Here is a 24,470-nt window from a genome sequence, read left to right on the forward strand (position 1 = left end):
TTTAAAGTCATACAGATTCAAACGGTATAATTTGGTTTTGTTTAGGTTGTTTTGAATTTCGCGCAAAGCTACACAATGGCTATCTGCGCTAGCCGTCCCTAATTTAGCAGTGTAAGACTAGAGAGAAGGCAACTAGTCATCACCACCCACTGCCAACTTTTAGAATGCTCTTTTACCAACGAACAGTGTGATCGACCGTCACGTTATAACACCCCCACGGCTGAAAGGACGAGCATGTTTGATGAGACGGGGATGCGAACCCGCGACCTTCAGATTACGAGTGCCTTAACCACCTGGCCATGCCGTGCCCAAACGGTATGAATTTTCCGAAACTATGATAACCTGCCTATACTCATATAGCCAGAAATTTAGTAATGATTTTAACAGAAAAGTGAAGTATCTTGCATTCGGCCCCCAAGTTGCTCAGCGGTATGTCTGCGGACTTACAGCTAAAATCCGGGTTTCGATACCCGTGGAGGGCAGAGCACAGATAGCCCATTGTGTAGCTTTGTGCTTATTCCAAACAACAACATCTTGCATTCGTTTACATCTACAACTATTGTCACTTCATGAAAAGTTTAACCTTCCTTTTAAGTCGAGAAAATGTGCAAATATAAACACATATATACTGAGCGAAAGTACTTCAATCTATCATTTAGTTTTGCATTACATTGTTCTGTTTTTGTCGGTTTTAAGGCAACGTCTCATTGGGTTATCTGCTGTGACTACCGCGGGAAATAGAACATCAAAAATGTTGTAGTTGAAATATCACAGGTTTCCATTTCTATTGCTAGAGTATAATATATATTAGTTGAATGATACATAGACTCCATTTTTAAGAGTTAATCTATTGATTGAATGCCTTTTAGATTGCAGCATTATGTGCTGTATGAGTTTCAAAGCAGTTTAAATCCAAGCTAATCATTAATTAAAATAAGGCGTGTGCTTATGTTAATACAAAATAAGAAAGTTGTTGGGTATAAGTAATCAAGAAACGTGAGAATTCTGGGAAATATTTCTATGCAATTTATATAATCTTTTTACTTCAAAAGTCATGTTATATTCCTTACACATATTTTTTTTTTCCAAACAGTACCCATTCTGTTCTCTATTATCTTTCTTGAGCTATGAATATTTGTTCAACTCTCTTCCCTACATGCTCTGGACTGGTATTATATTTTCTTACCTAGAATAACATTTATTTGAAGTAGTGTGAGCTTGTCAAACACGGTATTTGTTTTAAAAGTATATGGTTCAATATTATCATACTAGAAGTTCCTTGTTCTATTGTATCACGTTCTTCTTACTTTACGATACACTTTAGAGTCATCACTTCCTTGCTTCAGCTGGCAAAGCTGTGGCACCCAACCTAACTAAAAACTATATTCATGTTATCACTAACTGTCACTAACTTTTGCAGTCTGGCGTCTTTTCTTACAGCAGCTACTTACACAAACAAATTTTAGACATGGTGTGATGATGGTCTTAGATATAAATACGAAGAAAACTTGAAGTATTTTTTTTTTTAAAAAGGAAACGACTGAAACAGTTTGTAGCTTGATCAATTTTAATTAATAAATATGAGTTGCTTTGGCTTCTGTTGTTTAAACTTCAAAAAGTTATCATCGTTTAAGTATGTGTTTTTATTATATAATTAAATAAGTCAGAATCTTTAAACACAAAAAGTATGTGTGTGAAATAATAGTCATGATATATCATATGTCAAAATAATAGTCATCAGTTATAATGTGTTAAATTTTATTTAATCACGTAGAATATGCAGCATTTTAGAATTTGGTGTTTGTTGTTGTTATTCTTGTAACCCAATCTAACTAGAAATTAAAATAATTTCTCTTACTTAATTTAACTGACACGATCTTCTAAGTGCTGTTATCTTAGTAGAAACGTTTATGATTTATGGTAGAAAAGATAACAACAAAGCAAACGTCTAAATAAAATTTCACAGAAATCTCTCTTTGCCCGTGTAAGAGATTCGGGTATATTCAAAGTTTAAACTTTCACCAATGATCAAAAAACCAAAATCGGTTTTTGAAATTGAAAAGTTTCAACAGGCATAAAATTAAATAGCAAAGGTATTAGCATAACATAGTAATGACACTGAGAGCTTATGAAAGTATAATATTTGACACCTTTGTTGAATTTTGGTAACACGTTTTGGTGTGTTGCGCGTTTTTTGTTATTTACTAAAAACAGGTTTAACTTTCATGTTGTTTATCCTAAACGAGGAATCACACATATAGAATATTTTGTCAAAATACTTTTGGAGGTCTTTTTACTATTCATATTAATATCTTTTCGTGGTTTATCAAAATCGCACCATGGTGGTTCAATACCAAATAAGGTGTTAACAGCATGCGACAAAACGCCAGGGTGTACACAATGTTTGAACAGCAAACGACGAACTATAGAATGCGAACAACATGTCAATAACACATCACAAAACCTCAGAACGTGCAAACCTTAAAGCTACATGACAGAACGTCGGGATGTAAGCAACAGGTCAACAACACATGGCACAACATCACGAACAAATAAAGTTCAGACATTAGCATAGTGCTATGATCTTGAAAATGAACAAATGCTTTAGATGAACATGTGGATTAGTTGAGGTGTGTATTTTTCAAAGGCTAGAACCTTATAAATCACAATCAATATATATATGTCTATTCGCTCAGCTGTTTAAAATTTTAGTATAAGTTTCTCTGCTTAGTTACAAGTATTTGACGAAAAAATACTACAAGTATGTGATGAAAAAAGATCCAACGTAATACTGCCCTTAGAAAGTGTCTCACGTGTTTGTGGATTACGATGAAGAGTTCTCTATGTTAACAAGTTGGCTGACACACTGGATTACTCTTCTTGATGAGCTCTTTATTGTGTCGATTATATATGCAGATAGAAATGTGGGAAATACTTATTTTCTCTGTTAATGGAATTGCCTGGTAACATACTAAGAAGTTACACTGACTTAGAATCATAACTCTAAGCAATTTTAGTTCTTGACCATATTTACTACTGTGATCATTGAGTGAAACTGATTTCAGCTTTGCTTTTGCAATTGTTTCCTGAAGCCTTAAGTAGCCAGCAGCTAACCTAGAATCAAAATACATGTGTTTTTAGTTGCATCTAAACCAGAGATATTCAAGTGCTGATTAATATAATAAAAGCAGTATTGTTTTTCCTCCTGTCAAACTTAGTTTGACCTCTGCATACAAATATTTACGAATCTCTCGTGGCTTCGATTCTCCTAAGAATACCACGTAACCACGATCAAAGTATGGACTTAACAACAAACGGTTTGTAAAACCAGCTGGAATTTACACTTAAAATTAAGGACTACATACATATTTATGAGTGAGACCAATGTCATTGCTAAAATATACCATATGAAACACTTGAACTTTGAAGTAAGCATTTTTTTTATAAAACATTCATCTTTTCTCTTGCTTGGAACAAATAAAACAGCGTTGACCTTATGGAGACTAAGAATAAACGGTTGAACAAGGAAGTGACTGATTGTTAGTGTTTAAGATGACTATGGTTCAGCAGATAGCCATTATGGGAGTATCATTAACATACCGAACAAAAGAAATCCTCAGTAGCCGAGGCACTTGAAATTCTTTAATGTTAATTTGAGGCTGGACCGTGTGTGAAAATTTGTTTAAGAGATAATTATCAGAGGATCTAGATCGAGAAAAATCAAATGAGCTCACATACGGTACTGGTATCGTACGGTAATATTTAAGGCTTGCTGTCAACTTGAAAAATATCGGTACGATAGTAGCCGATTTTCAAGAATATTGTTGCCAAATTTGGTTCTCATGAACTATGAAAACAAAGGGTTTGATATCCTGAGTCCAAAAATGTAGTTAGATTTTAAATCGGTCAAGAAACGACTGAACTATGAGCTAAGTGTTTGTGCTTGGGAAGAAACAAAATAAAAACTCAAGAGCCATTCTATGAGCCACTGTGTCGCTGGCTATAAAAATTTGCGCTGGACATTGATGCTGTGGCATATTAGAAAGATACAGAATACACGGAAAAGAGTGTAAAGAATGCACCTTTGATAGAAACGACTGACTGACATTTCATAAGGAATGAATTTGTGATACAAACGTAAGAAAGTGGGATATACATACAAGTAGTTTGAAACCAGCATAAGTTAGCTCGTAACCAAACCACGATGCCGAACTTAATCAAAAGCCTTTTAAAAATAATTTCTATTAACGTGGTTGATAATGGGGTCCGAAAAGTGGAAAAAATAATCCTGTATAGACGGAAGAAGCCAAAATCAGCTTATCAATGTGGCAGTAGATTATAGGATAGAACAGTTCAAGCGTCTGTAAGAATACATTAATGTTACCTAATATTTATGGGGATTTAGAGCCTTTTTTAACGTACCATTTAATAATTTAAATTAATCTAGGTAGTGTGCCATGGTGCTTAATTTATTACTGTGTATTATATGGAACAATTGTTTAATAATGATATTTCAGACTTATTTGTTATTTAACAAAGATAAAATTGAAAATATTATCTTTGGCATAATGGCCAGGTGGTTAGGGTAATCGACTCGTAATCCAAGTGTCGCGAGTTCAAATCCCCGTCATACCAAACAGGCTCACCCTTCCAGCCGTGGGGGTGTTATAATGCCACGGTCAATCCCGTTATTCGTTGGTAAAAGAACAGCCTGGGAGCTGGCGGTGGGTAGTGATGACTACTTGCTTTCCTGCTAGTCTTAGATTGCTAAATAAGGGATGACTATCGCAGATAGAGCTCGTGTAGCTTTGTACGAAATTCGAAAAAAAAAAAGCGAAGAAACCTAATATATTATTCTGTCAAGGACTGCAGCTTTGCCTATGCAAGACACAACGTCACAGCTAGGGATCAGCAAACCAAACAAGCACAGTACGGTCTTTTATAATTGTGGTGTGTATAAAATATTTATGGAATTTTTTTAAAGTCAGCATTTAGTAACCTAAATTAATCTGGGTGTGAGAATAATATTGCTTTTTACGTAGTGAATAATGTGTGCATCTCATAACAATCTGTAAATGCCATACCTTTAAAATAATCTTACAATTTATTTCTCCTCTTTAAACCTGATTTGTAGTTTGTACGACTTTTGAGATATTCAGGTGAAAACTAAATATTTTCTGGCAAGCTGAACGTAATAAAGATAGCTAAAAATAACTGCATCTGGTCTAGTTTAGGAAAACATTCTCGTCTCTGCTTTCAGTGGAGAACAGTGATTTCGTTCTTCTTAAAAATAGCATGTAATATTATAAAGATCAGATATTTAACCCTCTCTCGACATTTTTTTTTTTTTATGGTCAAGGATCAAGAAGGATGCCACCACGTTTGTAGACTTAGATTTTATGAATGTATGTCAATTAGTTTGGTATCAAATTGTGGTTTATAATTCAAATCCCAGTGTTACACGTTAGTTTTTAATATAAAGTAAATATTAAAAAAATCTATATATCGATTTTTGCGTGTCGTGTGTTATGTTAAGTGCAGTTTAGGTTAAAATTAGACGTTTACGGTGTCCAAATACAAAGTCTGTAATTTCTCACGAATTAGAAACTACCTCTAAATACTGATACTAGCAAGATAGAATATAAAATAAGAACCATTTATATTTTGTATTTGTTGAGATATCACTATATTTAGCAAATCAAATACAGTGGCCCATTCCACCTCTTCCATTTTTGGAAATAATTGTTTACCTACATCTACTTCGTTTTATTGTTTGTTTGTTTTTTTTTAATTTCGCACAAAGCTACTCGAGGGATATCTGCGCTAGCCGTCCCTAATTTAGTAGTGTAAGACTAAAGGGAAAGCAGCTAGTCATCGCCACCCACCGCCAACTCTTGGGCTACTCTTTTACTAATGAATAGTGGGATTGACCGTCACATTATAACGCCCCCAAGGCTGAAAGGGCGAGCATGTTTGACGCGACGGGGATGCAAACTCGCGACCCTCAGATTACGAGTCGCACGCCTTAACACGCTTGGCCATGCCGGGCCCTTTTGGTAGTTACCTGGTAAGTCATATCGACAAAACTCATATACAGATAAAATATTGAAAACAACAGATAAAATATAAAGTTTTTTGCTATAAAAGGTTTGACAGTTACCTGTAGGTAACAGGAGGCTGTAGCAATTTTGCATGTGAAATTAGACAATTTTTTGATGCAGAAAAGTATTTTTAATCTTAAAATCAAAATGTTGGATAGACAACATTTGAAAAGAAAAAATGTGCAATCAATGCTTAAATTTCTTTTAAATTATAGTTTGTGTACGAAAACCTTGTAATGTTTATTGATAGCCTGCCATATCTTACACGTTTATATGAAATGTGACGTTCACTGAATATTGGGAAGAGTTCATATGTAAGATTAATAGTGCTTATTTTTCAAATACATATGTTAGATATTTTCTGTAAATTGATTACGTGCAACTGCATCTATGCTTAAGTAATATTTATCTGAGCATAATGATTAAGAATGTTGTTGTTTGTAGATTTCGAGAAAACATTTAATCGAATTTACTGCAGTTTTATATTTAAAATTTAACCTTATATATATATATATATATATAGCAAGTGTTTTTCTTATAGCAAAGCCACATCGGACTATCTGCTGAGTCCACCGAGGGGAAATCGAACCCCTGATTTTAGCGTTATAAATTCGTAGACTTACCGTTGTACCAGCGAGGGACTTATGTAATATCAAATATAACTTTACAAATTAGATTAAAGCACCCGAGAACGTACTGGAAACTTGTATCTTTCAAGATGGCCCTTCTCTGAAAAATTGTAATTAAATAAAATATGGAGTGGTAGTTTCTGAATCTTCATGTTTGTTTCAAATATTGAAGATCCTGGAATTTTAATTAGTTGTAGTTATATGGCAAAACACATTTTAAAAATATTAGGGTATTAAATTATTGCAGTGTGTTGATGACACTTAGTTTATTTTTGAAAATTTAGCATAATCTTTTGAAAATGCATAACAGATCCTAGGTAACTTTGGTAAAGTTTCAGTTTTATAAGTAATTTTAAAATCAAGATATTGAGAATTGTGTTTTTAACTGTTGAGACAAATTGTTTTATTTGGAATAAACTTAAAATATATGTTGAGCAATACACGTGCAAAGGAACTATGGCAATTTTTTTATTTAAGTTGGCAAGAAAATACAGAATTTGAGAAAGAAAAACTAGCAATGAAAGAACAATATTAAGTAGAAGGATGCTAATTATTATCGAGCTTATAAACAGTTAACCTTTGTTTTCGAATCCGTCTGACTAAACGATTAGAGACCAAGAAAGTGTTTGAAATAATGCACTCCGTCCAGTGTCAAGAAAAATGTGTGAATACCTTATAATGAAGGTAGTGTGAAATTGACAGAGTTTCAAAGTCGTATAGCAGCTACAAAATGTCCGCGCAAAATGAGTGTGTAAGAACGTTTAATGTAGAAAAATAAATAAATGACAATTTTATTCCATATTAAATAGTGAATGCATTATAATATATATATATAATTTTATTCATTTTTAAACGTATCACGTTGAAAATGTACAAGCGTCTACAAAAATACGTTTTAAATAAAAGCATATTACATTTACTGATAACTTGGATGTTAAAATAAAGTTCAAAGAATCATTACAGAAAAATTATCATTTTCTAGAACGTATTATAGACAACATGGATAAAAATAGGATAAAGACTATAAATGATGTTCTAGTAGTTTTCGATTAAAACTGATGTATAGAATAATCATAACTCGATAGATTTACACTTCCAAAGAATAACAAAAGGCATAGCCAGGTGGTTAAGGCACCCGACTCGTAATTTGAGGGTTGCGGGTTCGAATCCACGTCACACCAAACATGCTCGCTCTTTCAGCCCAAGTAGCCCAAAAGTTGGTGGTGGGTGGTGATGACCACCTGTCTTACCTCTAGTCTTACACTGCAAAATTAGGGACGGCTAACGCAGATAGCCCTCTTGTAGCTTTGCGCGAAATTCAAAACAAACCAAACAAAAGACATGAAAAACTAAAGGCGCTCAGCAAAGTGCATACCTCTGCCATGCAGCGTTGATCACATTCGTCCTGCAAAAAGGTAAGAAAATGCGTGCTCATTTTCTTCGTTATCAACGGACACGGAGCATTATAAGCAGTACAATGGGGAATAATATATTTATGACTTTGCTGTAACATTAACTTTTGACCTTTACCTTCCAAAACATGATCACCTCTAATCTTATTCATACCACAAATGTATACCAACTTTCGTCAAATCTATTAAGCCGTTTTCGAGAAATCACAGGGCTGGAAAGATAACCTCCGTTACCTTCGGTTCAGGACAGAAAGTCGTATAGCAGCTATATAATGTCCGCGCAAGATGAATGTGTAAAAACGTTAAAAGTAGAAAAATAAATAAATGACATAATTTTATTCCATATCAAACAGTGAATTCATTATAATATATACATAATTTTATTCAATTTTAAACGTATCACATCCTGAACCTTCCTCCACCCGTGCAAAAAATAACTTTTAACAATGGTAGCGTTTATGACTATAGAGATATTAGGGAACAATGTTTTCCCAACATTATCCAAAAATTAATAAAAGCATCACTGATATTGATATGAAATAAATATCCAACTGAGTCTATAATACAGGTGTTCTCAGTTCAACTAAATCGTAACTGCCTTATAATTAACTCTTAAAATATATACAGATACATTTAAGTGCAGTTATTGCAAATGAAAAACAGTTTCAATTTATACTTTAATGCCTTTTAAAAACGGTGAAAGAAATCAAAACAATTTTTAAAATTTTGATACAAAATGTTTAAGGTTTCTGAAAATAATGTTGTCTTAAATCACTTGTTTTTCTTAGCTTATTGATTCTCCTATACTTATAAAATTTTTGCAAAGACTAGATCATACGTTTTTCACTGTATTCCTGAAAACTGTAAGTGAAAACAAAGAACAGTATATCATCAGCCTTACATCTGCTGTATCAATCGCCGAGTCCTCCACTGATACAGCGGTAAGTCTACGGATTTACAGCCCTAAAATAATGGGTTCGATTCCCCTCGGTGGACTCAGCAGATAGCCCGATGTGGCTTTGCTATATGAAAAACATACACGCACACACATCAATCACCGACATTCCATTTGCTCCGTATGAGGGTTCATATGCCAGCTGGAATACCACAAACAATAATAGCAGTCGAAACACTATGTATATCATCAATTTCACGAACAAAAAAATGTTACGGTATGAACTAATAAGTTAGATGAATGGTAAGGCTTAATCTAATACATACATATATATATATATATATATATATACTCTTCAAAACAAAAAACGCAAAAGGGATATTTTTGTTATTTTAAAGAGAAATATATGTAATCACGTTACAAGCTCAGAGTATGTGATATTACACGTGTTAAGGCACTGATTGTCAGACCAAAATGACAATAAAAGTTGTGCACTTTGAAAACGGAGGAAAACATTGGATTTTTCGCCAAAACGCATGCGTGTCCAATAAATTTGTTTGAGAGATATGCATGTTCTGCAAGTGCAACATGTGCAAAATCCCTATAAAAGTGATGAGTTCTCGGTTTCCATAGCTCAGTGTTAAGCCACCGACACGCATTACAGTTACGCCAAGACTGACTGAAGCACAACGCAACAACACCATTGGTCGCCTTGAAGCAGGCGAATCTCGATCAGATGTTGTCAAAGCTGTGAATGTCCACCCAAGCATCATCACAAGGCTATGGAATCATCACCAACAACATGGACCAACTCGTGACCGTCCACGATCTGGAAAACCTCGTGTGACCACACCCGCACAAGATCGCTACATCCGGTTACGTCACCTTCGGGATAGGACAACCACTGCGACGTCTACTGCCTCAACCATACCAGGGCTGCGTAGGATTTCCAATCAGACCGTACGCAACCGTCTACGAGATTCTTAGGCCCCATGTGCAACCCATCATGGTGAACGTCAACGACGTTTTTCAACATGACAACGCCCGTCCTCACACAGCCCGACTCACCACTGTCTTCTTGAGACACCACAACATCAACGTTCTTCCCTGGCCCTCCAGATCACCAGATTTAAACCCCATCGAACATCTTTGGGACGAGTTGAACCGACGTCTGCGACGGCGACAACCTTAACCTCAGACTCTACCTCAGCTTGCAGCAGCTTTGCAGGCTGAGTGGACAGCCATTCCACAGGATGTGATTCGTCATCTCATCGCTTCCATAGGCAGGAGATGCCAAGCAGTTATTGATGCTCACGGGGGGCATACTCGTTATTGACGTTGAGTGACGTTAAACTTCACCTAGTGAGCGTGGACTTCGCCTTTGCAGGCTTTGGATGTTCAGCAGTGAATGCGCAAAGTTTCACACATGTCATACAGAACTACCCGGAATAAAATTTGTCTCACATTTTGCCTTTTGCGTTTCTTTTTTTGAAGAGTATATGTACATATATGTAAAAGTCAGTTGTCTGTCGATAACTTGATAACTTTCCGTTCGCCTCTTTCGCTTAGCAACAAAACTGTCAGAATTGTTCAAGTATATTGGATTTATCTCTTTTATAATGGACATTGGTTACTAAATATTTCAGGGTAGGAACTGGCCATTAAACATTTCAGCATGGATATTAGTTATTAAATGTTTCAGGTTGGACACTAGTCACTAAACGTGGCGTAACACATTATTTCTATCTGGAAGGAATCAGTTCTAGAATCTAAAGCAAATTAAAAAATATTACTTTTTTCTGAGTTATAAAACATAATTTGAAGTGGCAATTTACAGTTGGTTCCCAGTTATGAAGACAATTACATTCACTCCACTGTGTTGAGTAGATGGCTTCATGTTCATATTCTGATATATATAAAAGCTAGTTGTCATTCGGTGTGAGTGTGTGTGTGTAACTCTCATTATGAGTCATTTTAATATAAATTTGTTATTTTTATTGAGTATTTTTAGAGTGCACTTGAAAAATGTTTTTATTATCTCGGCAAGGCTTAATAACTCAATATTGTTTACTTATTTATTTCTAACATCGATTATGTATTATCATTCCTTTATTTGCTCCCTCAGTGGAACAGTGGTACGTCTACAGATTTATAACACGACAAAACAGCGTTCGATACCCGTAGGGAGTAACGTATACATACCCTACTGTTTCGTTTTATGCTTAATTACAAACAGACAACTATTTTATTTTAATTAACTTTACTATAAATTTAACGAATTCGCAAGCTAGTCTTGTTTCCGGGGCGAATCAAGCTAATTTAGCATCAACGAGAGAAAACTACATAAGTAATTCTAAAACCTAATGAATGAAAGCAAAGAATATTACGTCAAACACATTAAATCTCCCTTTGATTTATTTTTTATTATTGAATTTTCGGTCTAAGCATTGTTAACTCTTTCAGTATAACTTGTTTTGTTATTAAAATAGAAACCATAGAAGTAAGTATAAATTATGTAAGGATAATAAATTCTTTCTACTAGAAGATTTCCCATACATCGTTTCTGAAATATGTATATGAGAGATATGTCTCCCAACAGGCATTGCAGTTATCTTTCTGACTAGTAATCAACTTTTTTGTTTGATTATATTTCTATGAGATATAATTGTCGCACCAGCCCTGTATTAACTTACACTGGGATAGATATAACAGTACAGTATTGAAACAGCTAAAGTCGTCTATGCCAAGAAGAACTCAGTCGTCAAAATCCGAAAAGAACCAAGCAGATTTTGAGTGCCGCCAAAGTGTTTATTAAGAGGTAAAAAACACGTGTTAGTGTTTGAATAAAACATAATCAATTTGAAAGCTGTTAAGATTTAGGGTACTTCGTCATTGGTAATTCTCCCAGTTATCGTTTTAATCAACTACAACTTTGCTTTTTTATTATACTGAAACATCATACTCTACAGCTAACATTTTAGCCATTCTGTTCAGCATTTCAAAGTCTTAATATATTCTCTTATGCTTCATACTTTGTGTTACTACACAATAAGTTGAATACATTGTATAGTTGATGACTGTTGAATACATTGTATAATGTAAAGCCACGCTTCTTAAGCACATTTGATGCTACTTTTGTGGTTTTCAATAAATTGTGAGGCACAAAAAGTACTGCAATGAAACTGAACTCTGAAACAAGTTGACGCAGTCTGTTTGCTGTTGAAGTTATCGTACTTTCACTTTATGTCTCAACAATTTCTTGCAATGTGTTAATGATTGTTGGCCAGGCTATCTTGATGACTGATTATTGCAGTTACAGGATCGCCTTTTATTGGAGTTTCTTCAAAACACTAGGACCGGAAACATCCTGCTCTATTTAACATATCTTATAATGATGTGGGAGTTATGACTGGCCTCTACGAAGAAATATCTATGCTCCACACATCCAAGAAAGTTCTTAAGCTCTATGGATGATTTACATGTGTCCATGAAAGTAAGGTTTAAAAAATGATTACTCCAGTATACGTAGTGTTTTGGGATTTACAGCAAACACTTTGGTCTTCAGTCCAGGGTAACGGCCGTTTATATTACTTACGCTGTTGTATCTCTGGACTCTCAGTTTCTTAATTGGTAGTACAAGTGCTTGAAATACGCTGCATAGACAATCAAACAAAATTTCGTCATCCATCATCTCAACGTTGTTATTAATAGCTACTTCAACTGTGACACTTGTGACGTTCCTGTCTTAATTCTTGTTGAATCAGATTTTAGCTTATAACAAATACAGCACGTAGTATAAGTTCTGCTTCTTCTGTCGATTTATTTCATTCCAATCTTATTAAAGCTAGTTTGCATGTACAGTTAAATCAAACCATGGTATTTCTTATTACTCCTTACTCGTGACTTTATAAGTTACTTATTTTTAATAATATTGTGATAAAAAGTACTTTTGTTTATTGTAAATAATATTTTTTGGGCGTTCACTATAAAACAAAAACTTGTGTAAAAACCCATTGCTGCCTTTTACGTGAACTTGTGTATAAACTGCCAGTTTTTCAAATTGTCATTGTTTGATATCTTACATTTCTCTCTCATTTCTTTTAAAGTATTGTTTCAGTATTTTGATTGTGTCTGTGTAATAAATTGTGGTGTCTTTTTCACGACATGTATTTTTTACAAATTAAAATATTCGAATGAACAGAATAAAGTTGTTATCAATTTTACTTTTTGCAATGTACCTTTCTCTCATCGTTCGTCAATTTTTAAAATCATTTTTTCATGCCACTTATTGCTAAAGATTAAAGTACAGAACTTTTATATGGCTGATTTCAAATTTTGAATACTTTCAATAATATGCCTTTTGCAGAAAAGCATCTTACCCCGAATTTAATTTCCCATTAGTTAATGGTGAGTGAATTTATGTTTTTGTTTATTACAGGAGATGGCGTTTCTACCTTTTCAGAGGGTTGAGTATGTTACTTTCCCAAAAGGGGTTCTAAGGCCATCTAAATGGTCATAAGTTTTAATCACTCACCCCATTATACAGTAGTGTGTTGTCTGTCAGTGTAAAGGATTTACCGTTGTACATTTATTTTAGTGTCTACGCTTGTTTCCGTATAGTTTTCTTTTTTTGAATCTGATGTATATTCTTAACTGTATATTGCTCAAGTCTCGCCTGTTCTTGAAATTTGTAGAACGTTCTTCAGTGTAAAAATTAACAATACTTATTTCACGAAATCGTGCTAAAATATTGTCGAAAAATTATAGAAACTCGCGAGACGAATATTATTAATATTATTGGTCAGTTAGTTTGTGTGTTATAGGCTTAGGAAGCTATAAATGTGATTAACGCCAAATAATCAAAAAACTGCAGAATTTGACCAAGAACGTTTATAGTTATCAAACATAACAAACCGTTCAACTTTAGTAAATTATTGAAGTGAAAAATAATTTAGATTTTCCACCAGATCATTAAACATCATCATCAGTAAAAGTCAGCAGTGTGAGACCAATCAAGCTAGGTAGCTTAACCGGACATAAGAATCAATGTTTTCTGTGAGTTTAAAAACTCTTGTATGTAAACCATAATTTGTAATGGCTATTAGTAAGAATCGTTATTATAAATTGTAATGTTTTATGTTTGTATATTAAAATATATTTGTGTTAAAAAATAAAATTATGTGTATCAATCTTGTTGGTAAATATCATAAATTTAATACATATTAACAGATAATTATCTTCTAAATTCAAACTCAGATTTCCAGGTTGTTGAGATAGTAATACGTAACGTATATAATATAATAAAGCGGAGACTCATACCAGTCAGTCAGTCAGAAGACACTATAATGACGTCACATAAGGGAGGGACGCTTATGGTTGAAATTTGCCCTGTCGTGAAGTCAGTAAAATGAATTACGAGGAGAATTATACATGACATATAAGCTTCAAAACAAGAAATAATCATAGTTGTTACTCTTAATTTAAGTTTTATATACTCTTGAAACAGAGCACTTTCTTCTATTAACAACAATTTTGAATATGCGCCACATATCGGAAATATGTTTTCACATCGTTTAGCGTTACGTAGGTAGTATGACGCCACGAAAAATTGATCGCCTTCTGGAGTGATATGTATAAGTTTTGTTTCTACGCAAAATGTTCTTGTCTTTAAGTCATGCAAATGTATTCAGAACTGGGATTTAGATGTTTCACGTAATACCATTGGAAAATAATGGAATTTGGATCAACTTGCATTTTCGTAATGTATTTTTCTACATGAGTGAAATACTGTTGAATATGGGTTATTTATTGTAAGTGTAAAGCAAACAGAATAGCAAAATGGGAAACTTGTGTTATTTAACGCTGTAATAAACATCTGACAGGGTAGTCACATAAATATAGCTTGGTGGTTAGGGTACTTGACTGGTAGTCTGCGGAACGCGGGCTCGATTCCTGTCACCAAACATGCTTAATCTTTCAGCTGCAAGGATGATATAATATGGTGATAAATTCCAGTATTTATTCGTAGAGAGTGGCCCGAGAGTTTGTGGTGGGTAGTGTTGACTAGCTATCTTCCCTCCATTGTATCACTTCAAAAATTATAGACGACTAGTGTAGAAAGTCCTCGAGTAGCTTTGCTCGAAATTCACCAGAACAAATAAAAATCCATATAACAACATTTTTACATTATTCAATTTTTAGGGTACAGATGAGTATAATTTCTAAAGTGTCTTGAAGCATGCTATTTGTTTTATTTAATTTAAAATACAGTTAAAATAGCCTGTTATTATAAACGTGTATAAAAAACTGGGAATTTATTGTGATATTAATTTCTGTCGTATAATATATAGAGATTTATCTAGTTATATTGAATGTTGTTCTTGCTTTCTTAGTGTAAAACTATACAATGGGTTATCTGTATTTTATCCCAGGTTATTTTCTGCGTTGTAATATGTTGAATGATAAAAACAAAATTATGTGAAACTAGGATACAGTTTTTTTATATGATGAACTGATACGCAATTATTTTCCTCAAGGGATCAGCTGTGCTAACACACATGTAGTAGTGTGTTATCTGTCAGTCAGTCAATAGACACCGAAATGACGCTACATAAGAAACACTTAATTTTGCAATGGTACTGTTGTTACATTTGTAAATCGTGTGCATGTTATGAATTATGATAAGAATTATACAATCTACAGACTACAGCACAGCATATGAACTTTAAACGTAAGAAAGAAAAATATTTGTTACTCTTCATTTTGAACTTCAAATGTAAGAAAGAAAAATATTTGTTACTCTTCATTTTGAACTTCAAATGTAAGAAAGAAAAATATTTGTTACTCTTCATTTTGAACTTTAAACGTAAGGAAGAAAAATATTTGTTACTCTTCATTTTGAACTTTAAACATAAGAAAGAAAAATATTTGTTACTCTTCATTTTGAACTTTAAACATAAGGAAGAAAAATATTTGTTACTCTTCATCTTGAATTTCAAACGTAAAAAAGAAAAAATTATTTGTTACTCTTCATTTTGAACTTTAAACATAAGAAAGAAAAATATTTGTTACTCTTCATTTTGAACTTCAAATGTAAGAAAAAAAAATGTTACTTTTCATTTTGAACTTCAAACGTAAGAAAAAAAATATTTGTTACTCTTCATTTTGAATTTCAAACGTAAGAAAGAAAAATATTTGTTACTCTTCATGTTGAACTTTAAACATAAGAAAGAAAAATATTTGTTACTCTTCATTTTGTTTTCTTTATTATTGAAACAGAAAACCTTCGGGGATCCTGTGAAACTACATCTAGTTTATATATTGCTCGTGAATTCTTAAAGAGTTGTAAGATGTTAGTTTCTTCAAGATGAAAAAGAGAAGTGTTGCGCACAACCATAATTTCAAGGTCCGTATTTATTGTAATTTGTCCTAGGTCACGTTTGTGTTTTATTAACTGTGTTTTTTCTCCGGTTACAGTCATTCGTTTCAATGTTATTAACCTTACAAAAAGTTGTGGAAGATATTCTATTGTGAAATTTTATTTTTGATATCACAAGTGGTCATTGCAAATAGCTGCGAGGGTAGGACTTACAAATCTCATTATAATGATGTACAGTGGCTATTACATCACTCTGATTCAACCAGGTTAGAGAATTCAAAGTACTTTTAAGCCCAATATTAAACTAACAATGCAAAATAATTCTCATGAGAATAATATATAATTAAAATTAATAAACGCGGTATTGAAAATCGTTACGTAGGTGAATCCCTGTTTAACAGGTCTTATTCTTGAGGGAATGATATAACAAATGAAGACTCGTTCCTACCTGTCAGTAGTCAGGGTTCTATCAGTTTTACATAACATTTTTCACTAAAAGTTTTGATACTGCTCTCTTTCTTTTTGCTATAAAGTAAACAATCATTGATTGTTTACGAATAGTTTGAATTTCGATTAAACCTTAAAAAGTCAAAACGTACTCTCTTCCACCTTCTATCAACCCATTAGTTGAAGGAAGATGTCTGTTTCAATCCTTGGACTTGATTATCTCTCATAAGTAGTAGTTTTTAATTAATTATACATCTATTGAAACCACTTCTTGATAATGTGTATCTTAAATAAACGTAGTATTCCGAAAATTGTTTAATTTCGAAGTCCAATTTCAAGGGAGGTCCAGTTCGGTCTACACTTTGACCAATATTTATTATTGGATTATACTACTTATAATCATACTAGTAAATGGGTGTAATAACTATAGTTGAAACCTAAAAACTAGCAATGTATAATCAGTAATAATACTAAAAAATATCGCAGTGTTGAGAAGACTTAAGCAAATAACTGATAGCAATAGTAATTAGGACAAGTAGTTAACAAAAGATAATGTAGCTAAACCAAATAAGTTGATACTATACTGTATAAGGATATGTTATTACACAGCTTTTATCAACTGTTAACAACGAGAGGTTAGACTAACGGTGTCCGCCACACATTTATTAGTTATGGTGTAGACGTGATAGTTTTGAAATAGTGTCATAATAATACAAACACTACTTTTAAATATTATATAGCTTTCATATGGATGCTTGTGTTTCATTACGAGAACTTTGCCACTTTGAACCAATTGTAGATTCATTCTCATAAAATTTAAACTCGCTTGTTTTCTTTATCATTTTCGAGGGTCGCGGGTTCGAATCCCGGTCGCACCAAACATGCTCGCCCTTTCAGCCGTAGGGGCGTTATAATGTGACGGTCAATCCCATTATTCGTTGTTAAAAGAGTAGCCAAGAGTTGGCGGTGGGTGGTGATGACTAGCAGCCTTCCCTCTAGTCTTACACTGCTGAATTAGGGATGGCAAGCGCAGATAGCCCTCGAGTAGCTTTGCGCGAAATTCAAAAACAAACAAAACAATTCTTTATCTTTTTATATGATAAGAGATGTGTTATTAATTGGTTGACGTAATAACAAAGGATTATTCATTATATCTTATTGTACGTGTTTGTGTTTCAAGCAAGAATTAGAAAGTTATATACAGGAGTTTTAAATTACTAAAATATACGGAAACAGTCTTATGTGTTTTACTATTATGAAACAGTATCAGAGGACTTCTCTAATACTTTAAGAATATATGCAATTCTCAAAATAAGGAATTGTTTTATACCGTTTATTCCCAGCGATGTCTACTTACCACATCACATTAAGTAACTTTATTTTTCTGCGTGTTACATTTCGCGATGTGAAGAACTCAGAAAAACAAATTGGATGAAATTACCCAGTTTCAACGTAAAATACACAAGAGATGCCAGCAATAAATTATGGTATTGCCGTAGTAGCCCAGTTATAGGGAGATCTCGAACATAAGACGACCCACATTGTCAGACACCATAGAGAAGAAAATAAATTGAACGTAATAAAGTCCTTTTTTTTTTTAATTTGCAAAAACAATACTGTAACTGAACAGTCTGCAGGTGGATTAGTTGCAAGAATTAGCGAATCTGAGCGAATATCTGGTGTGCATGCGTAGACAGATGCGATCTGCACATCAAGGAATGTGACAGACTAGAGTAAAGGAAAGGGGCTCGTAGTCGGCTGCAGTTATAAAGGGACTACAAATTTTACAACCTAATTATTAATTAAAATCATCGACTTATAATCAGGCTAATACGATACTTGTGATATTGATGGCATTTTTGGTTGTCTTTGTTTGTGTTTGACTCGTGTTATTAGAGAACACGTAACTAACAAAGTCGTAAAGTAAAATGCAATTAGGTGAAATAAATACTTTATAAAAGTAGAATATATATATACACAAGAAAAATTTTCAAAAATGGGTGTCGATCAAAATGATGAATGAAACATATACTAATAAACACTGTTTACAAAAAAAAAGAACTAACACCACTATCAAGTCTACCTTTTGTATATGGATCTAATTTTGCCCCAAGTAACCAGAGATTTGTTTATAATTTGTTCTTTTTCTCAAAACTAGTCGAGGACTAACGGTGCCAGCTCCTAGTTTGAAAGTGAGAGACATGAAGGAAGGCAACTAATCAACACCATTAACCTTCAATGGCAATAATACATGTGTTTAAAAGATAAAAAAATATATTTATCCGAAAATGTAGTAATACAATTGAAAACATAATCAAACGTTAGGATTTATGGTCATTAACTTCTAACTTAGGTGTTTTTTTTTTCAATTTCACTTAGAAATTCGAAATGCCTTCGCTAAGCTGAGTATATGCGAAAAATAAAGCGTAAAACGACGAAAGAAAAGTGGAATCCTAGCCACCTTTTGTGAATTTCAAGAATTATATACATACACACCATATGTTTGTGTTGTTTTCATAATGGTTTAACTTAAATATGAAATTTCGAAGAGTAATCACATAACCTTTGTTGGTATTGATGTTTGATTCTTTTTTATTGTAATGCTCAATATATATGTGGATATACATATTTGAATATGATTACAGAAACAAAATACAGGCTTATTCAAAAGTGAAATTTTAAAGCATGAAGTGTATTTCTCTGTCTATGTGATGTTTGAATTGTTTGTCAGAGCATGAACTGTTTCAAAGAAATATAGAGCCCAAAAAACCTGGTATGGCAAGGTAGTTATGGCGCTTAACTTGTAATCTGAGGGTCCCGGGTTCGAATTCCCGTCACACCAAATATGCACGCCCTTTTAGCCGTGGTGGCGTTATAATGTGCGGTCAATCTTACTATTCATTAGTAAAAGAGTAGCTCAAGAGTTGGTGGTGGGTGGTGATGACTAGCTGCCTTCCCTTTAGTTTTACACCGCTAAATTAGGGACGTCTAGCGCAAGTAGTCCTCGTGTAACTTTGCGCGAAATTCAAAAACAAACAGAGGTCGAATGTATTATATTTAAACAATGTTTGAGTCTCATTACGTCATTATTGTCCATATCGCCACGTTTAGTCATGTTCGCTCTGTCTGAAAACTGTGCATCTAAACAATAGCTGTACAGTATAATTGCTATTGTAAAATATTCCATCAGAGGGCTATGTACAAAGTGCACTATTCATACTTATAAAATTATGACCGTTTGTAGCGTTTATTTCGACAGTCCAAACTCACAGAAGTCGTTAGGCATTGTGTTCAGCACATCAACTAGTACGTCTTTATATGGATTGATATATGGATTTTATTCCCCAGCTGCTCAAGTTATACTAGGCATAATTAAAAGCATTATTTTGTGGAACTATAGCATATTAGCCATGCTTTCAGGAAGATTTTTTTTATTATGTTAGTGGTGTCGCCTGTGACATATGAACTGCTTTTGCGTGTGTGTGTGTGTTTGTGTGTGTTTTCTTATAGCAAAGCCACAAAGGGCTATCTGCTCAGCCCACCGAGGGGAATCGAACCCCTGATTTTAGCGTTGTAAATTCGGAGACATACCGCTGTACTGGCGGGGGGCGAACTGCTTTTGCAAGTGATATTTGTGTTCACAGAATATATAGTCATTTGCTACATTTTGTTTGTATGACTTGTTGCAAGTTGGCCAATATTTAGTAATTTTCCAATATTATTAAATACAAGCAATATTTTCGTCTTGAAAGTTATAAATACCAACAGAGACATACTTTTAATGATATACGTTTATGAGTATCTTCCAGCAGATGGACTGTTATACCTTCACAAAAGCAATCAGTTTTCAGTAGCATCATACTTTCTACAAAACATCACACAATGTAATTGACACGTGCTGTTCCGCAACGATTTTGACCAGAGTAGCTAAGTGGGTTCTGATTTTTTTTTCTGGGGCAACACTGTTCTTCATGTAAGTTATGTTAAACTATTTGCTTTTCACTTTATTTTACTACAACTCAAACAGTGAAGAGGCGCTTTATGGTTAGTTGAACATAACATAAATCAACTGTCACGAAAAGTACTGTGGCTAGGTTTCCGTTTTATTGAACCCAAAAAAGTTTTATCGCGAATAGGAACACTATAAAACTTTAAAAGGAAAATTTTGATTTGAGATATCCTTTGCAAATTAATTTCTATAGTAATTTTTGTAATAATATAGTATATAGTAATATTTTCTAAATATTGGCTCATAGTATACAAGTGTGAAAGCTGAAGTTTCTTTGTTACCCAATGGGTGATTTTTTCGCCACTCGACTCTTGTCACAGAATTATTAGAACTAATTTATTTTTGGATATGATAAAGAGAATAGTTTCTTTATTTCTTGAATTCAGTAACATTAAGATCTTTTTTACAAATGAATATTTATCACAAGTTTCTTCGTAGAATATTAAAATCAATAACATTATCATTAATATACGAACTCCATACTTTAAGATAGGAACTAATACTATGGCTCAGAGTTGGTGATTATTTCCAAGCCTGGTATAGTGCATTTTGTGTAGATTGGCCCTAACTATGCTATATGGAAATGTTTATAAATAAATTATTTTTCCTTAAAGCCACGCTAAAAATAAGAGTTGTACCCGAGCAATAATATTTCTTTGTGTTTTATTTATTTCTTCTTGCGAGCCATAGTTTTGGGAGGAGTTGGAAAGCTGAGACATTTTTTTTACAGGTATTGGAAAAAAAACAAATGATGGATTTTGAGATTATATTTAGAAAGGTTTTTAATTTCTTTTCTTATAGATTATACTACTACTGTCGATTACGATTGAGAGAATTATAAATAATACAACGTAAAACGGATGACAAACATTTTTGAAATGTAGAGAAAATCATAAGTTACATACAGCTGACGGGATCCAAAGATAGTCCACTAAAAGAGAAATAAATACGAGACACGGAGGAAACCTTCACAAAAGTATATAAAATTATACTGTAGTACACTCAGTGTTATGATACAATAGTTTACTGTTTTAAGTATGATGTAGGCAAATCGATCCTTCATCCTATAACTACACTTTGTGCAAACGTGGGCTGAAAGACAGAAGGATTGAGGTAGAGATTCCTTCAGTACTGACTTTTCTAACAGGAGGGCAGATAGTCAGTCAATGTCAACGACATTCACAGTCAAATAAGATTTGTACGTCTCTTTGAGGTAAATAATGGGATTAACTGTTATTTATATAACGCATTAAACATTGAAAGCGCTAAGTATATTTAACAGTATGTATTACGTCTGGGACCTCGAAACGTTTAACCCACAGCCCCACATGTTAACACCACTGGGCTTCACCCGACTCTTTATATTGGAATTTCTAATAAAACCACAGAACTAACATTTACATCACTGTATTGAAAATACCATTTCTGATATTCACTGTTCTTATTGTTCTGAAAATACACTAATATAACATCACTCTCCATTATCTATATAGTACAAGAGTGTTAACTCTGTCTCATCATAAATATCAAAATATTTCATTCAAAATTAAAGCAGCTAGATTAAGACTTTTTATAAAATATAAATGAATGATAATGCTTCATATTTTTAACATTTCCATTACTACAGTAAATATTTAAGTTCTATAAATAGTATAGCATTTATAAATACACAGTATCAGTATGATAATTATCTAATTTTTCAGTTACAGTCAGTGTTCTATGTTGTTATATATCAGCCGAAATATACAAGTTTTCTTTTCATTATGGTCATATACTGCATAACAATTTAACAGGTATATTGTTAAGCTGAGGTCGTTAACTGCCGTATAACTAATGAACAATTATCAGTAGGAAAGTACGAATAGAAAGTAAACAAGAATTGTATGCTAATTAAAATATAATAAAATTGTATGAAAGTTAATTTAATCTTGGCAGTCTAGTATTTTATAATTCATATATGTTTAAGTTTGGGTTATTTCTAATTATGAAAGGATATTGAATTGTTAGTAGAATTAGTTCCTCAGATAAATTTGGAGAACATAACCGAAATTGTAAAATGGGCAAGATTCATATTTCTTTACAAGTCTAAACAGTTACACCAGAAAAGTTTTAGATTATTTATAGATTTTGGTAAGTTATATTTATAAATGATAACAGCTTTAACTACAAATACGTGAGTTCTTGACCAAAATCAGAAAGTAGTAAATAAAACAGGAAATTACTTCCTAATTGTCCTTCAAACTTGAGAATATCATAAATATACCTTTCTGTGGTGGGGTAGATAAATGTTTTTTTTTCTTACTGTTAAGTTTAGTGACACATGGAATACATTCTTCATTGTTAAACATAGAATATTGTGAACATACAACTTATTTTGGGTGTAAAACATATTTTGTACAAAATGAAAAAAAAAAGACATGTCTTTTAGACCCGATATTTTACTGTAACAAAACAATATTGAAATACTTTGTCAAAAACTTATTATTACAGTTATTTTGTAAACTTTTTATTTAAAACCTCAAAGATAAGGTGAAAACACATTACTTTTGATAAATATTTGATGAAACTGTCTTTTTCTAACTTAAAGATTTGTTAATACATATTTGTTAGGTCTGTGATTTTGCTTACATTGATGATAAGATAACAGACAATGATAAAAAGTCCAGTTTTAAGTGAAAGGGAGTGGTGATGTGAAAGTTAAAAGATTTGATGTTCAGTATGATAGGGACAATAAAATTAATTAAGGATTACAAGTGAATGATATATTTTGTAGAATTTCTGAATGAATAAAATTTTTATGATCATATTATCTGTAATCGCTTTTGAAAATGTTCCTCCTGGTCAATTTACGATTATTTATTCTATTTAACTAATCACATGTTAGAACATGTATATATTGCAGACATTATTATATTGGACTGTAGGTCAGTATTTTATGAACTGAGATGTTTGTCGTTTTCTTAAACAGTATAGCAATATATGTGTTTTGTTAATGAATGTTTTAGAATGTGTGACATTTATTAAGTCTGTGATTTTACTGAGATATATTAATGATATCTGGTGAAACATATAGGGTTACAATGAAACGTGTTCATAAGTAAATAGCAATAAAGCCTTGTATTATATTTTCAAACATACTTCTTAGAAACTGATTTTTATGGGGTGTAATTTATCATAAAAGACTAAAATAGGCAAGTAATTATCTGGCATTTGACCTTTAGTCTAAAGAGAATGGAATTAAGTTACTTTTTCTTAGGGGCTTATCAACATAATGTTAGTACAAGATATATTTTCTAAGTATCTGTAGACTGACCCTGTCTGAACTTTTGACTAATTGTTGTATGTAAGATACAGTTTAATCTTACTGAGCGGTAAGCATAAAATGTTGTTGCTGTATAGTATGATGACCTCAGTAGAATACGTGAATTGTACACTAACGTTTTTGTTTATAAGATGTATTAAAATCTTACATACTGAACTAAACTAAAGGATTAGTAATACAGACGTTACGTACAAAATGTGTATTAAAGCTAATTCAGTATTTTTAAAACTAAGACATTTAGATAAGTACCATAATAGTATACTTTCTTCTTAAAGTT

The sequence above is a fragment of the Tachypleus tridentatus genome, chromosome 6, assembly GCF_004210375.1.
Source record: "Tachypleus tridentatus isolate NWPU-2018 chromosome 6, ASM421037v1, whole genome shotgun sequence".
Taxonomy (NCBI): domain Eukaryota; kingdom Metazoa; phylum Arthropoda; class Merostomata; order Xiphosura; family Limulidae; genus Tachypleus; species Tachypleus tridentatus.